General features: G+C 31.7%; 1 protein-coding gene across 1 annotated transcript in view; it reads right to left on the bottom strand.

The window, feature by feature from the left end:
- LOC130903962 (tyrosine-protein phosphatase 99A) overlaps positions 1 to 16473 on the bottom strand; it is a 451000-nt gene that overhangs the window by 354119 nt on the left and 80408 nt on the right. The gene's annotated exons all lie outside the window — the stretch shown is intronic.

Below are 16473 nucleotides of genomic sequence, written 5' to 3'. Positions count from 1 at the left end.
GAAACACTGTTATAAGTGACTTTCAGACAAAACAATATTCTTATTTACAATATTTGATAACAAAAAGTACCTTCTATTTCCAGGAAAAATAAACAACTGACAATAATGTCGAAACTACCGCGATCTCACAAATTAAAAGCTATAATAATCTTGCAAGTCATTTCTGATATAATTTAATATTTCTTAAACTCAAACATTATTAATCATTTCAACAAATGGACGACCAGACCTTCCTAGGTCATTGTCTATCAATAAATGAACTAGAAATCTCTAGAGATTTTATTTGACTTTGCATTGATTTTATTTTATTATTTATTTGATCTGTTACATCCTGAAGGGAAGCATATGCGGTAATGCTATTTCTTTTAAAGTGCATATATAAATGTCTTCTCTCCCGTTAATGCTCTTAATAAGTTTGAATAATTGATAACGTCTTGAGATTTCTACGGCTTTGAGTAAATAGTACACCGGTATTTCGCAAATACCAATGGCTTTTCCTAAGTATAGACCCTTTGAACTTCTGGTCCGATATCTGTCTAAATATTATTCAAACTTATTTCAACCGTAATACCTAACCTGATAGTTTGTACATGAAAAATACATGAATTCCAATTCACGTTCTGAATCTTAGATTGAAGTGAATCAAAGATTTAATTGAATAAAGTGATTAAAACCGAGAATTATTTTTATTTATAATCTCGGACGGATGGAAGGTCTACATTGATAGTTACTAAATCGGAAACAGTAATAAATATGAAGAAGAAATTTGATGTTGGTGAAAAAACGAACTACTAAGAGAAAATGATAGGAAAAAGCAATAGTGTTAGAATATAGTATAAGAAGGGGAACAACTAATTGATGAGTTTGAAAAGAATTATTTGAATATCGAAGGTGTAGGGGAAGTGATTTGTTTCGTTTGGCCCTGTTATAGGAAAAATTTCTCTGCAATGCTGGAGTTGTAGTGGATAGTAGAGTTATACTGCAGTAGAAAAGACAACGAAAAAGAAAGTGAAAAAGAAGGAAAGACTTGACAAACAAACAAACGGTTCTTCACAGAATGCGAATAGGCAGGGTAGTGGGTATAGCTGTGGTTGTATTGTTCTCTATCGTCAGCCATTTGGCTTGAAAAATCCATCCCAGTATTAATAAAATTATGGCTAGTAAAGATACCTACCAGAAATTTTGGAATAGTGGTTGGATATTGGAATTTTTAGTGGTATAAGTTCATTCGTCATTCTGCTTATTTTGTGAATATCTTCTAATTTAATTTTTTCCATTTTGGGTATTTCATATTCTGCAATCATATCGTATTTTTCGTAATTGGTTTGGGAAGAAGTAGTGGTTTTCCTCGTTGTATTTTGACGTCGTTGAAGAATTTTTTTGCGTTGATTTCTATTTGACATGACTTTGATATTTTTATTAGTGTAGGTTTTTTTACTTCTAGGTATTTGCCTGTGTGGCATTTGGAAAAAACTTTTTCCGTTTTTACTGTAATAATAATCATCTCCTCTTGTGTGATTTGTTCAGTGAGTGATTCTTCTAATTTTGAATTTATTTTTTGGCAACTTTTTGTCGATTGGTTTTCGAGGAGCTGCAGGGTGCAATTGTCGTCAAGTGCAGAAATATACATTTTCTAGTAGTCGACAGATTTCTTCTATAAATTGGTGATTCGAGTTGTTTCGTGCCAGAGAGGAATATTTTAGGGAGAATATTAGGTTGTTTTGAATGATGGGTAAGAGGTGATATAATTTAAGGACTTCGGCTTTGATAATTGGTATATGTATAGCAAGAATTAATTTATTATTAGCAAACAAAACTTGAGTGCCTAAAAATTGGTAGTATGCTAGAATGTTTTTAAATTTTGTAATTTGGTTGTCAGGGTAAATATTCTAGCGTTTTTTGTAACTCTTGACTAGGGTTAATAGAAGGATGAAGTGTGTTTAGTTTTGCAAAAGCTTGAAAGGTTAAATACTCGTGTGAATCGGTGATTGATTTTTGCAGGCTGATTTGAAATTTTTCGAGAGAATTTGCAAATTTTTCTTGATTTTTTCATAAGATGCGAATTGTTACATTGTAATTTTTCATAAGATTCTTGGAAAGTGAACTTTATAAGTTTATTTCCGTAATCATGTTTTGTTGGTTTGTTTCTAGAATTTTTATTGCTTTATCATATCTATTACCGTCATCGGTATCAAGTGTACCAAACAACCATTTTTATAGTTGACCGACCCCGTCAAAGAAATTTCTTTTATTACGTATATGAGGTTGTAAATTATCAAGTTTCGTACGTGTAATTTTGATGAGAAATTCTGTTCTGAACAACATGTCTTGAGATAAGGCATGATATGAGATTTCATTAGCTGCATTTCTCACTTCTAAATTATTTTTTATAATGAAAAAATGTTTTTAATGTTGAACAATTGCTTAATAATTCTACCTGTTTTCGTAAGAATTCCGATTTGTCTAATTGAAGTTTCGCTTCGCATAGTTTTAAAAAAACAAGCTTTAAATTTTGAATATGTTCTTGAAGTCCGGTACTGAATATTATTAGGTTGTCCATAAAGACCATACACACTTTATTTTGGAGATCTTTTAAAATTTTATCCATAACACGTTGAAATGTGGATGGCGAGTTTCTTAACCCAAACGGCATTCTAGGAAATCATAATAGCCGTTATCGACAGTAAAAGCTGCTTTTGATATCGAATTTTTGTCTATTTGGATTTGATGAAAACCAGCCCAAAGGTCAATAATTGAAAAATAGTTTAATCTTCCCAGTCGAGAATCGAATTAATATTTGATATCTGATATCGATCTGGGATCGTTTTTTCGTTGAGTTTCCGATAATAATCGATGAGTAGACGATACTTTTGTTTCCCTGATTGGTCTTCTTTTTTATTGACTATCCAAATAGAGGATGACCATGGTGAAGTTGAGGGCCGTATTATGCCTTTATCCAACATTTCATTTATCTGATTATTTATTTCCTCTTTATGATTATATGGATATCAGTACGATTTAAAATGTATAGGAATTTCGTCGGTCTTTTAATTTCGTATTTTATTCTTGCCGTGAAAGATAATTTATCCCCCGGTTTAAAGATGTCTGAAAAGTTTCGAATAAGTTTTAAGATTTCAGTTTTCTCTTTCGCGTTCATATGGTTTGTTCTAATTAATTGTGATATCGATTTTTTTCTTTATTTATTATTGTCTTCGTTATTTAAGTTGAGAAGCGAATTAATTTTAAAAGTATCATAACTAGATTTTTCAAATGACTCTACATCTAAAGTTTCTTTGAGATTAACAGAAATTATTCGATCTGTTTTGTTTTGGATTTCTACAAGAGCAAATCCGTTTCTGGCATCAGTCAAAATTTCCGGTATATACAATGGTCCTATTTTACCTTCATTTATCAATATTTCTCCATTAAAAATAGAAACAGGTAAATTCTTTAGAATTTTTTGTTGTGGTTCTACTGAGAATAATATATTTGAGTTTTCTTTTCGTCTATATCTGAGAGGTATCTCAGTATTTGGTCCTATTAATTTGTTATTTATAAGATCACTATTAAACTTCATATTTCTTGAATCATTTAGTCCATAATAGTCTATAAGTCTATAGACTATAGTCTATGACTATATAGTCTATAAGTCTATAATACCATCGAAATATTCGTGGAAATCAAATAATAGAAAAGAGATGAAATAGTTTGGATTTTGAAATTCAGGAAATGCTGTAAGTTTTGATTGATATACAATATCTAGACTACCCAAAGCTGTCTTAATTTGTGCATTGATTCGATTAACGGAGTTTGGATAAGTTTTTTCTATAATATCAGGTTTAATAATTGAACGTGAGCTACCAGTATCTATAAGTAATTTTAATTTGGTATTATTAATTTCTATGTAAGGTAATGCGTTTTCTGATGAAATGTTAATTTCTACTGTGTTCCTTGTTGTTGGCTCGTTTGGATAAAATTTTCATTTTCTGTCTTGTCATAGTTATAGTACGTTTGATTTTGGTCATTATCGTCCGTATTCTGATTCTGATAGTAATGTTGTTCGTATGATTGGTCGTTGTCATATGTGAATAGCTCTTCGGAAGTAAAATTTGAATTCTGTCCAGAATTTCGAAATTGTTGATTTCGATTATAATTGTTATTATTTGGCCATCTTTGTCTTTGTGATAATGTGGAAGAATATCTTGAAGTCGTTGACATAGGTGTTGGTTTAGGAAGTTGGTGTATGGGTTTTTGGTTTGGTCCGAAAACGTTTTGTAGAGGTCCGAATATTTGTCTGTTCGTCGGGTATTGTCTGGGGGGCATTTGTCTAGGTTGGATATTAATAGGTTGACTGGGGAATTGATTAACTGGTTTATTATTGTCAATGGAATGATAGGGTTGTTGGAAAGAAGGTTGTGTTTGGTTTTCAGGATAGTATATTGGTTGTGAATAAGGTTGTCTTTGCTCGGTTATTGTCATTAGATTGCCACATAATTTTTCAAACTCATTCAGATGAGCCATTGCATCTTCCAGTGAGGCTGGATTTTTAAGATGCAAGTTATTTCTTAAGGTATCACTACAACTTGCTATAAAAGTACTAAGTGCAGTTTCATCATAATGGTTTATTTGGCACACTTTCTCTAGTTATGTTAGGATTATTACTAATTTTCTGCGCTATTCTACTTCTTAATAATTGAATTCGACTTCCAAAGTTCATCAATGGTTCGTTCCTAAATGGTTTCATTCTAGTGAGTTCTTGTACTAAACAGTCAATATTTCTACGATCAGTGAAACATTGAATCAGGGCTTCTTTCAATCTCGGCCAATCTGTTAGCTCAGCACGATTACCTACTAATATTTCAGCTTTATCTATCTTGAACTGATTGGAATATGTATTTAGATAATTGTGCATCATTAAATTGCCGATAATCATTAATTAGGTCTTCACACCTAATTAGAAATTTATTTAATGTGTTACTGTTACCGTCATACGGTTTAATGTTATCAATTCTAGACTTTAAAAGATCCCTGTTCATCTCTGGCATATTTAAAGTTGAATTTATTGATTTCAAAGAATTAGTGAATTGTTTATTAGTATTAGTATAACTCATCATATTTTTGTTTGTTTGTAAGTTTTCATTGATCATGAATTCATCCTTTAAATCCACTTTCCAACGATAGTATGTGAAAAATGTTCCTTCAATGTGAAGAAATTTGTGAGGATCAGTCTTTGTCACTTTTGAGTAATCTTCTGTAATTAAATCCGAAGTTCGTTGATAAATTTTTGCCAGATTGTGTTACAAATTGAGGAGACTTAGTATACAAATGACAGAAGAACATAGAAATTATCAAAACTAAGTCTTATCTAAAGATCTCCACGCATTCTATCTTTCATATTCTCAGCGTTGCTTTTGTTAAATTGAATTTAGTAAAATCCATATTTCACTGCTATAAAGTCGTATCCTAAGTCAATACGCAGAGCATTTTGATATTATTGACGATGATGTTGATAGGAACAGAAACAAAATATGTCTCTCCAACACGAGGGTGGTTGTTTATTTATTTGTAGTGAGGGAATACCTCAGAGCTTAATATGGTTATTTATAAGTTGATGTAGTAAAATATTCAGCCCAATTATGAGTTCTCTAGGGGGAATATTCAACGTCTTCTAAATAGTGCTTATAAAATACCTGGAAAGGATAAAAACGACTGCTTTGCGTTTATACCGAAAAACGAATATTCACCAAAGGAAGTTGTTTTCCTTTTCTATTCAGCGGAAGCTCTATTAATCTAATTTTTCTGGATAAACTACATTTCATGTGTTATTATTATATTTTAAATTACTCATATATATATATATATATATATATATATATATATATATATATATATATATATATATATTATGCAGTATATACGAGGAGGCACTGATATCTAGTTAGCCCTAGACCAGTTCCATGCATAAACAAAATATTGCGCTACCACAGAAACGAACAATAACTTATTAGAAGTGTCAGTGTAAAGTGTGACGTTAAAAAAGTAAACCATAGTTATGCAATAAATTAAAAGAAGAAAGATGCCCACCGAATTTGTGAAAATTCAAAAATTGGAGTATCGAGCCATTATCAAGTGCCTGTATTTAAAAGGGTTAAAAGGTAAACAGATTTACGAAGATATGCTTAATACCCTTGGTGATCAATGTCCTTCGTATGCGACCGTGAAAAATTGGACTGCAAGCTTCAAAAGAGGTAAATTTCCCATTGAAGATGATGACCGATCGGGAAGGCCAGTTTCTGTGTCAGCTCCGGAAAATATCGATGCAATTCATGACATGATTTTATCATACCGTCTAATTGGGCTAAAACGGATATCTGAAGCACTGAATATTTAATACGAACGCGTTCATAATATAGTTCACGTCAATTTGCACATGAGAAAAAAAAAGACGCGGAAAGCTACCCAAAGGTGTTTTGTTTTTGTTTTTGCAGGACAACGCCCTTGAACACAAATCTCATGTTGCCATACAAAAAATTCGTGATTTAAGGTTTGAATTACTAGATCACCCCCCATATTTACCAGATATGGCTCCGTCCGACTATCATCTCTTTCCTCAAGTGAAAAAAAAAGAAATTCCTAAATTCCAACGATGGATCTAGTTTGCAGAGCAAGAAGAAACATTTTTTTGAAAGGTCTAGAGACGTTGCAGGTACGCTGTAATAAATGTATCCAATTTAGAGGAGAATATGTTGAGTAACAAAATATTTTGACTTTGAAATTTCGTTTGGCTCCATAGTAGGCTAAGATTTGTTCTTGTCTTTTCCTTGGTTCTCTCATCTCAAGTATATAGAGGTAATCAATTAAATTAATTAGAATTTACAAAATGGAGCTATAAATTTTAGTTAAATTATTTAGATCTTTTTTATCATTTATAGCATTTTTGTTCTTATGAATATGAACCATTCCTAAAAATTCCCCTTTTCGTGTATTAAATTTTAAATATGAAAATGAAATATACGAACAAATTGATGGTTGTGCTATGCGAGCTTCCATTTCAAGTGTTATAGCTAATTGGTAATGGAAGATCTTTATGAAACGATCCTAAGCAAACTTGATATGAATATTCCATTCTTTTTCCGATATGTAGATGATTGCATTACTGCTGTACCGAAGAATCAAATTGAGAACATAAGTGAAAAATTCAATTCTTATCATGAAATAATCGAGGTTGAGCAAAATAATAGAATCAATTTTCTTAATGTCACATTATATAAAATTAACAAAAATATCAGAACAGAATGGTATACGAAACCAACTTGGTCCTCAAGATATTTTAACTTCAATTCGTGTCATCCTATGTCGCAAAACAATTAGAGATAATAAATTTGGCTGATAGATCCATCCAACTATCAGATCCTGATTTTATATGCTTAGCTATTCAAAAAGCAATATATATATATACAAAATGAGTTCAATTAAATGGCCGAAATATTTGATTGTCTTATCACGCTCTCCATAAATAGTTCACTGACCGTATAAGATATAAATGATTCCAAATTTCACACTTAATGCAATATTGCTAAATTTTTCAATACTTGTTTATCTTGCTAGAGAGAAGAGAAGATCTAAGTAAATATGAAATTCCCATTTCTCTTGTTTTCTACTGGTAACATACTATCAAACTTCATTATGCACCTTGACTTATTATGCTGACATATATTATAAAACATGTGAATTGTGTATCCTTCAACCTTTTCAAATAGTTCATGAAGCTAACCTTTTATACCCACATAATTTAGTTCGTTTGTTCAGTTTCTTTTTGCCCCTATTACGACTCGGATTACCAAAGGTATTTGCTTTAAGTTAGTTTCATCCTAATAGGTTGAATACTTTTAACTTCTGCAAATAATTTCAGTCCATGAATATATTAATGATAATAATCCTTTGCTCTCTATTATCTCTCATATTAATTGAATAAAGTCTCTGTCCATATCAAGCTGAATACAGGGGCTATGATAACTTTAACTGTGTTTTAGAGCTCTCACTAGCATTTTAGAGTGGATAAGAATATGTGAAATTACTGTTACAGAACATTATATTCAGTACTATTTGTTTGATAGTAACAATACTGCTAATTACAATCACTGTTATACGTTTCTTTCATCAAGCTATTCACTTTCCACCTAGACGCTAATGTTCAACCGTATCGTGCAAGAGTAATTGCAGATGCTTTTGACTTCCACTGTGTGCTTAATTTAGCATTACCATCTTTATCGTCCCAATCTTGAAATTGAAATAGTGAGGGAATAAAAATTCAATATTAATTTTTGATAAATAGAAATTTTAATATTGTCAATCATAAACTGAGAACTAAAATTCCTCAACTTCTGTGGAGTAGTTTATTATCAATAAATATCTACAATTATAATTGGTCCTATTTAGTGTCGTAATTTCATTGTACTGAAACTAATTAAATTCATTATCAATACCAGTATGTCAGCGAATATGAATTATTTTGAATGCTTTCTATCAACGAACTTTATTGGTACACATTATGACTGGGAATTTGTTTGTTTTGTGACTAAATTATGATGGAAATTTTAAATAGTTCGATTCAATTTTCTCAGAAAAAAGAAGCATGGTCCAATCATTCCAATTCTTATTTTTGTTCTTTTTTAACAACTTCACTCAGTTATTCAACTGTGAGATTCAAGCTTAATTTTTTACAGATTCTGAAAAATTTCCCATAATAATGACATCTATTCCAGTAATTGAAGATACACTCAGTAATATTAACAGTGTTATAGTCAAAGTCATCAATTTGTTTTTCAAGAAATTTACGAGTGTCAAAAGTACAGATATTATCACTTATAGACTTATGTGAAACGAGTCGACTCATGTTCGAAGATATCATAATTATTATCTGCTTAGCGATTTTGGCAGGAGCAGAATTATAATAAATCAGGATTGTAGTTTGTCCTATCGCAGAATTGAATGTCATGTTAACTCTACTGCAATGACAGCCATGGATGTGTTACCTGACCGTTTTGTTATTGAGCGTCAAATTGTTGACCAAGTTTGACCTGAACCTAGATGTACAAATATTCACGCTGTAAAGCTTGTTTTATAAATCATCCACGATTAGCACTTTCTCTGACTACTAGTCAATCACGACTTTATTCGAAACAGGTAACAGCTACGTATTAGATTGATCAAGTCCTACATACCTAAATGGGCATTCATATTTCTCTGTTCAGTGAAATATCATATATCTCACGTCGAAGTGTGGAGTTTTTTCATAGGCGTGAATGCTTCGGTGAACAGATATAAATCTCATCAGACAATTGGGATATGAGAAAAAAAACTGTCTAATTTGCTCTCTCCACAAACTTTGACGTAGTTCATTCGCCAAGTTGCTACAAGTAGATTTTGGCCATTTCCTTTTCTTGATACTGTCACTGAGTATATTATTATCATTACTAAGTTGGAATTTCTGGAACCGTTGACGATATTTATACTGAATATACTGTTCACACCACCACTACATCAACACTAACAATTACACTGTTTGACGCGCGTTTCGATAACCAAATTATCGTCTTCAGAGACTGAAGGTAAACTAAAATCTAATAACTTGACTTACCTGTTTTATACTAAATTTTTCCACCAATAAGCCACCTCCCACAAAAATTAATTCCAGCGTGAAAAAACTCCTTGACGGGAACATTCATGTTTATTCTTTCACTATTTAACTAAAGAGTGGGCTATAAGGAATTGGCCCTTTGTCCCTATTAAAGCTACTACATCTAGCAATTTTAATGCTCCAAAACACAACGCATTTAATAATTTATTATTGGATAGATTTATTAACAATTTTACATTATTAATATTTTGTGATTGGCGGCATGATTGGCAATTCCTGATTTTCCTGTTCGTTCATATTTCAAATTAGCTATGTGCTCTTTAAACCGGACAGTAACAGACAGCAGTAGTTTTCCCAATATACTTTCGGTCACAATCACCACAACTTATTTAATATATACCATTCTTTTCCAAATTTGATAATTTATCTTTAGGATTGCCCAACAATTGTTTTAATGTGTTGTTGGATTTAGAAACCAATTTTAAATCCACTCTGATAAATATTCCTTCCAATCCTCTCGTGTAAAGAGGACTGAAAGGTATCAGAGCAAATTTTTCTTGTTTTTCATTTTGAGTTTGGTGTGGTTTCACATAGAAATTTCTTAAACCTATAACGATTGATTAACCTATTTACAATTCTTTTTTCATAACCATTTAGTACAGCGTCTTGAGGAAGATACTGAATGGAGCTTCAATATATCAAATCAATTCGACCAGATCGCCATCGCCCGTAACAGCAAAACCCAAACCCTTATTCCCAAGTCCAACTCTTTTCTGTCAAACGTCTGGGAAGAAAGGTTTTCTACAATCTCGATTGACTTCAAAGAAACTTTCTTGGGCTGCGGTTCCAACTTCTTCAATTTCTTACTTAAAACAGATATCTTCTTAAATATTGAATCAATGACCCTGAACATGTTTCTTTGAAACTCACACCAGTTTTCAAATTCAAATCACTTAATTTATATGTCAGTTTTCTCTAAAGTCCGTATGCTTCTATTTCAAGAATATTTCGTTTACTGTAGACATATTTGATTTCAAGGTCCAGCCATTTCTTTCTTGCAAACTCACGAACTCTGTCTGAAACCATGCTTTTGCTCACGACGTAAATATATCCTTTACTGTCCGGTTTAAAGAACACTTGAAATATGGACGGGCTGGAAAATCAGGTATTGCCGATCACGTTGCCAATCACAATCATTGCATAAATATTGATGATGTAAAATTGTTGAAAAATGTATCCAATAATAAATTATTGGTTAGGTTAGGTGTTATAAGTGTGATTGTTAGTGTTGGTGTAGTGGTGATGTAAACAGTATATTCAGTATATTATTATTATGTTTTAATTCCATACCCTCCCCCCTAACCATACTATATAGTATTACTAGGATTCCATTTCACTCATAATCCAAGTCTTAATTTTTATTCGCTACTTATTCAAAACAGTTTAGATATTTATTCATCTATCTAATTGCATACTACTTATTCAAATATCTCACCAGAAAAATTCTGTACCATATTATTTATTACTTGCTCTTTCTCCTACACTCGTTTTTATCGTCACATCTACAATTAATATTTCTACAACTCCTTTCTTTTCAACTGCTAGGTTTCGATCTCTCTGCGTGACGTTAAACTTATTAGTGCTTTTTACTTTCACTTCCGTTTAAATCATATAAAATTATGTATTTATAAAAAATCACATTCTATAAAACACATAAGGCGCCATGGTCATACTTTATAACGTTTTAACATGTATACTTTATAATATGAGTGTGAATGTGGAATATTTTTCCATCAATTCATTATTCATGAGTTGTATATATTCTTCTCACCATCAAAAACTGCTATCAGATTCTGTTGAAAGACGTAATGGTTATTTAATGTGGTACGCCCTATGTGGATTATTAGCTTAATGGAAAGACATTTCGCTGAAAAATAACACCATATCTCTTACGACAGAATATCATTTTTCAATTGAATTCTGTCTATATCAAAATATACATTTGTACTAGAAGTTTGTGTAGATATTGGGTAATTCATCACACGTAGTATATCATCCAGATATATTTGTAAGGTATGGATTCGTCTCGAAAAATAAAAACTGATAAAATTTAATGGAAACCCAACAAAATTATCGAAATTGAATAGAAACTATAATGAATAACACAGATGATTTCATTGCATTTAATGCTTTTTCATTCCATTTTCTATATTTGCTGACTGTTTAAGCGTGAATTGATCTTAGCGCTGTCGGTTTGTATATATGACGTAGCCAAGGGTTTTGAAAATTGGATCATGTTTATAGTAGTATTTTGAAGGGATCATATATTGCGAAATAATAACAAAGCCATTAGTCTTTCAGCAAAATATGACTTGACAGTGACAATTACTTGAATTGTCTTTTTTATCATTGACAGTCTTCTCCTTCCTATTTGATTCCATTTCAAGTATTTTCCAATCTTCATAATTAAATGTATGTTTGTTTTCTAAATACTGACTATACAGACTAAATGTCTGCTCTATGTAAACAATGTAAGCAGCGTCATAATCATTACAAGGTACTTGATAAATAATATTACTTGTTCTGTTTTTGGGTGATTTGGAATGATAATGTATGATGTCCCTTTTAACTTATACTATTAACATATTTATTGAAATAATAGTTGAATTACAGTATTACAGTATTACAGTATGAGTGTAGCAATTGTAGAACAGTAAACACGTATGTTAGTGAAGTGCAGGGAAAGTGGACTCAGATATTCAGACCCTAATGAAACTCTCTTCCTTTGCAAGTCGCTGGGTCCAGACACAACCTTTTATATTTATGTGTTTGTGTTTGCTAACACAAATTTAATTATATGGAGATAATCTGTTTTTAGAAATAATAGTAAAGTAGGATAGAAGCCACCATGACAAAACTTTTGAACAAAATTGAAGGTATGGAGAGCAGAACGAAAAAGAAAGATGTATGTCTCACTACCGTAGAAGTTGAGAGGTAGTGACTCCGAATAAAAATAAATGAATGACGGATGGAGATAACATCGAGGTGAGCAAACAGAAAAAGAGGAAAAAACGGAGCGAGAATCCTCCGAAATAGGAGACACAGCGAACAAACATATACCAAAGGAACTCGAAAAAATAGAGGAAAACAAGAGAAAAAACAGAAAAAAAAAACGAAGAGAAAACCATTTCCAATAATTAAATTAAAGTTCCCAAACATGTGGACAGCAATACGGAAGTAGCTAGTGAAGAGGAGAATCGATGCTCACTGTAAAATGGGAATTTACACAGGAAAGATAACAGCAGTATTAAAAGAGGATTTCAACAAAATCCTCCTGAGCAAGTATAAGGAGATTGAGTGGTATACGTATCCACTCCATAAAGAGAATGAAAGAAAGTCCAAATAGAGCTGAGGAGAAATTGACTAAAACCAAAAAAAGTATGACAATCGAGCCGTACACAAAAAACGCCGACACCCGAAAACAGAAAACAGTAACAAATAAACTAGCCATGAACACCACTCAAGCAAGATTCAGCTACGCTTTAAGAAAACGCTAGCCCCAATAGGAGAAGGAAGAGAAGGAGTGTATTGAACATGTATACACTCATTGCCTATGTAAAGTAAAACGCAGGACAACAGGATCACTAGGTTAAGTTACGTTATTAAAAAAATGTTTAAAAAAACACACAAAAAATAAAAAAGATCCTAGGTTTGCCCATAAGAAGACACTCTCCGACACGGTAATTCCGCACTTTAAGCAAGTGCCGAGTTATATATCGGGGACAGCTATAAAGAAGTCGAAGGAGTCCTCTGACTCTTATTTCTGACTGACTTATTTCTATTCTTGCCGAAGAAGGTTGGAAAGGGTTTACCCGAAGCAGCGAAAACAAACACACATTGAGACGTTCAGACAACAAAGAAGACTAGAAGGTATAGCCAACAGGCTTTTAACAAAAGGATAACACCTCCAGAATCTCCCGTAGGGGAGAGGATGGAGTCTACGCACGAAACTGCGACGTGAATGAGGATGAGGATCTATCGAAATGACAGAGAGTGGTGAAATGTCCTTCTTCGCATCTATTCGCCGATTTATCCGGGAGTGGATACTTGGAGGGACTGGGTTTCTCACGTACACGTGTGTGTGTACAATTGTAAATGTATTGAAATATATTTAATAACATTTAGCAGTTCATTATTGAAAAATTTCAACGACGTACAAAATAATTTAGTATATGTATGTACTATATGCTAATGTTGCACCACCCGTATCTAACGCATTTCGATTCACAATTTTCATATACACATATTGCTCTCTATCTCTCTACCCTTTATACAGAAATGGTATATCCAACCAATAATTAAAAAGCAATTCAGGTTTTTAATACGACGATAGAACATCAATTATACCCAAAATATATTTTACTGATAACTCTATAAGTTTTACATTTCATAATTAATATTACAAGAAATTCTTTGAAATCATTACAAATCTTTATGAAAAGCATTTTTTAAGAAAACAATTTGAGTTTTATGTTAACTTTGAAGAATGGAAGAAAATAATATTTTTATATCGTCTTTAGGAAAAAGCGTGATTGTGATAGTGAAGTTAAATATTTCAAAATGTCCATAGAAAAATGATAATTGTGTGACTTGTACGAATATTAAGAGACATTCTCACAAAAAGTAATAAATTATGGTGAAAATATGACAGGTGTCTTATCGCTCACTATTTATAGTCTCACTATTATACGTCAAATAAACATAGAAGGGATGGTCAGGTAACACAAGCACATGTAAGAGAATGAGAATCGAATAAGCTTAATACAATTCACTAGAGGGCTATAAGGCTAACAATACACATAATTTTTGTTTCAACCAGGATATTTCGTCTTCACTGCAATAGAAAACGACATATTTCCCAATATATGTAGGGGAAACTTACGCAAATTGCTAAAACAGGATTTCAATATTGATAAAAATATTTATCTAGTGTTGTCAAAACGTTCGAAAGTATAATCGAAAAATTCACTATTTTTCACGAGACAAGGATACATGCTGGATAAACGGGGGTAAAAGTATAGGTGTACCCAACCATCAGAAACAATCGAAAAGCTGTTCTTGAATATTTATCGATAAATGTTTCAACCTTACAATAACAATTACAATTACAACAACATTCAACATACTATAAGAGTAACTATCACTTTGTATACATTTTTTCTTACAATATTTGTTCTCTTTGGTAGTAATGAAGTTTGGTGATATGAAATAAATTTTCATAATTCAGTGAAATATTATGAAAGTTTGAATAGTTATGCCTACCACAATTCCACATGTCACAATTTCTCGATACATCATTTGTTTTCTCCTATTTTTTCCATAATTGGTTCTTCTTCCTTTTTTCAAAACCATATTCATTTATTTCCTCGTAAGATTTCTCCATGTATTTCAGATGGCGTTTTTCACATTATTTTTCTGTCTACCATAACAAGTTGAAAATAATCCCGTATTCTTGTACTTTTTAATATAGATCTGATTGGACAAGCATTCTTCTTTGTTTCTACTTGTAATTGGACTCATATATATTTATTCTGTGTATCTATCAACTTCATACTCTTTCCATCAAAGCATTGAAAAAGTGGTTATGTAAAGTTTTAATGCGTATCTATGTCTGATAGAAACATCGCAGATGCCATTTGATTATATTAGGTTAGTTAATGAATTCAAACTTTTATATGTAGTAGTAATCACATATTAAAGCTCCATCTTTAAAAAATATGAATATATGGAAGCTACCTAAACAATATAAAAGTATGTTTATCCTACATACCAAAGAGGGCAACGTTCATGGACACAGAGAAGATGGCGGAAAAAAGCTACATTATTAACTTTTTAAAGGAAAAAGACAACTTGTAGTAGTCGCCTGCAACATCCTTTCGTGAACGTACATCCTTCCACTCTGATTTGCGCGAAAATTTAAACAAAAACTGAATAAGGTTATTTTATCGAGTATCAATTCTAATCTAACTTCTTGGTTGCAGTGCAGCGATCATAGATTGGGCTCGGATATGTTGTCTGAATTATTTCTTTAGATTTCCAAAATTAACATTTTATACAATTCCATTATGACCCTTCGATAAAAAAATATTTGGGTAAGTAGCAGGCTGAAGAGATATAAAAATAAAATAAAGAGACACATAATTGGGAGAACACGGAGATAATACAAAACCTTCATGTCACAAATCTAATTATTACTTCATCAAGAGATTTTGTCGTTTATATTTACACATTCGTAATGAAGTAACGTTCAATCAAAATATTTATTGTTGTTGTTAGAAAATTCTAAAGCAAATATAGTATGTGTGTAATTTTGACGACTGAAAAATCGATTTTAGAATACCCACATACCAAAACTAGCTTTTAATTGATCTACTGAATATACAAATTAGTATTTTGATGTTTACCAAAAGTTTTCCTAGGAACGATAGATGAGATTCATCTTACAAAGAGCTGGTGAAAAGGTTTCCCAAATATTATATTTGAACCTCTATATTATCGTTAATACTAATACGGATTTTTTAAGTCGCACAGATTACAAATGCTGCCCTACATACTCAAGCAAAGTTTGAGAGACACCTTAAGTTTATTCATGATACTCAATTCGGTCAATTCATATCGAGTGTGCTTTTCGGTTTAATTATGTAAAGAAATATTGGGTGAAGAGACTGAAATTCATATTAAAAATAAAATATTGTCTCCAAATTCTTGCACACCTAACAAAAAATTACCGCTATTGAAAACAATCATATAATGTCAAACACAAATTTCATGAA

This window comes from Diorhabda carinulata, chromosome 1 (genome assembly GCF_026250575.1).
Source record: "Diorhabda carinulata isolate Delta chromosome 1, icDioCari1.1, whole genome shotgun sequence".
NCBI lineage: Eukaryota > Metazoa > Arthropoda > Insecta > Coleoptera > Chrysomelidae > Diorhabda > Diorhabda carinulata.
Note: the sequence above shows the minus strand (reverse complement) of the source record. Positions and strands in the feature narration are given on the sequence as shown.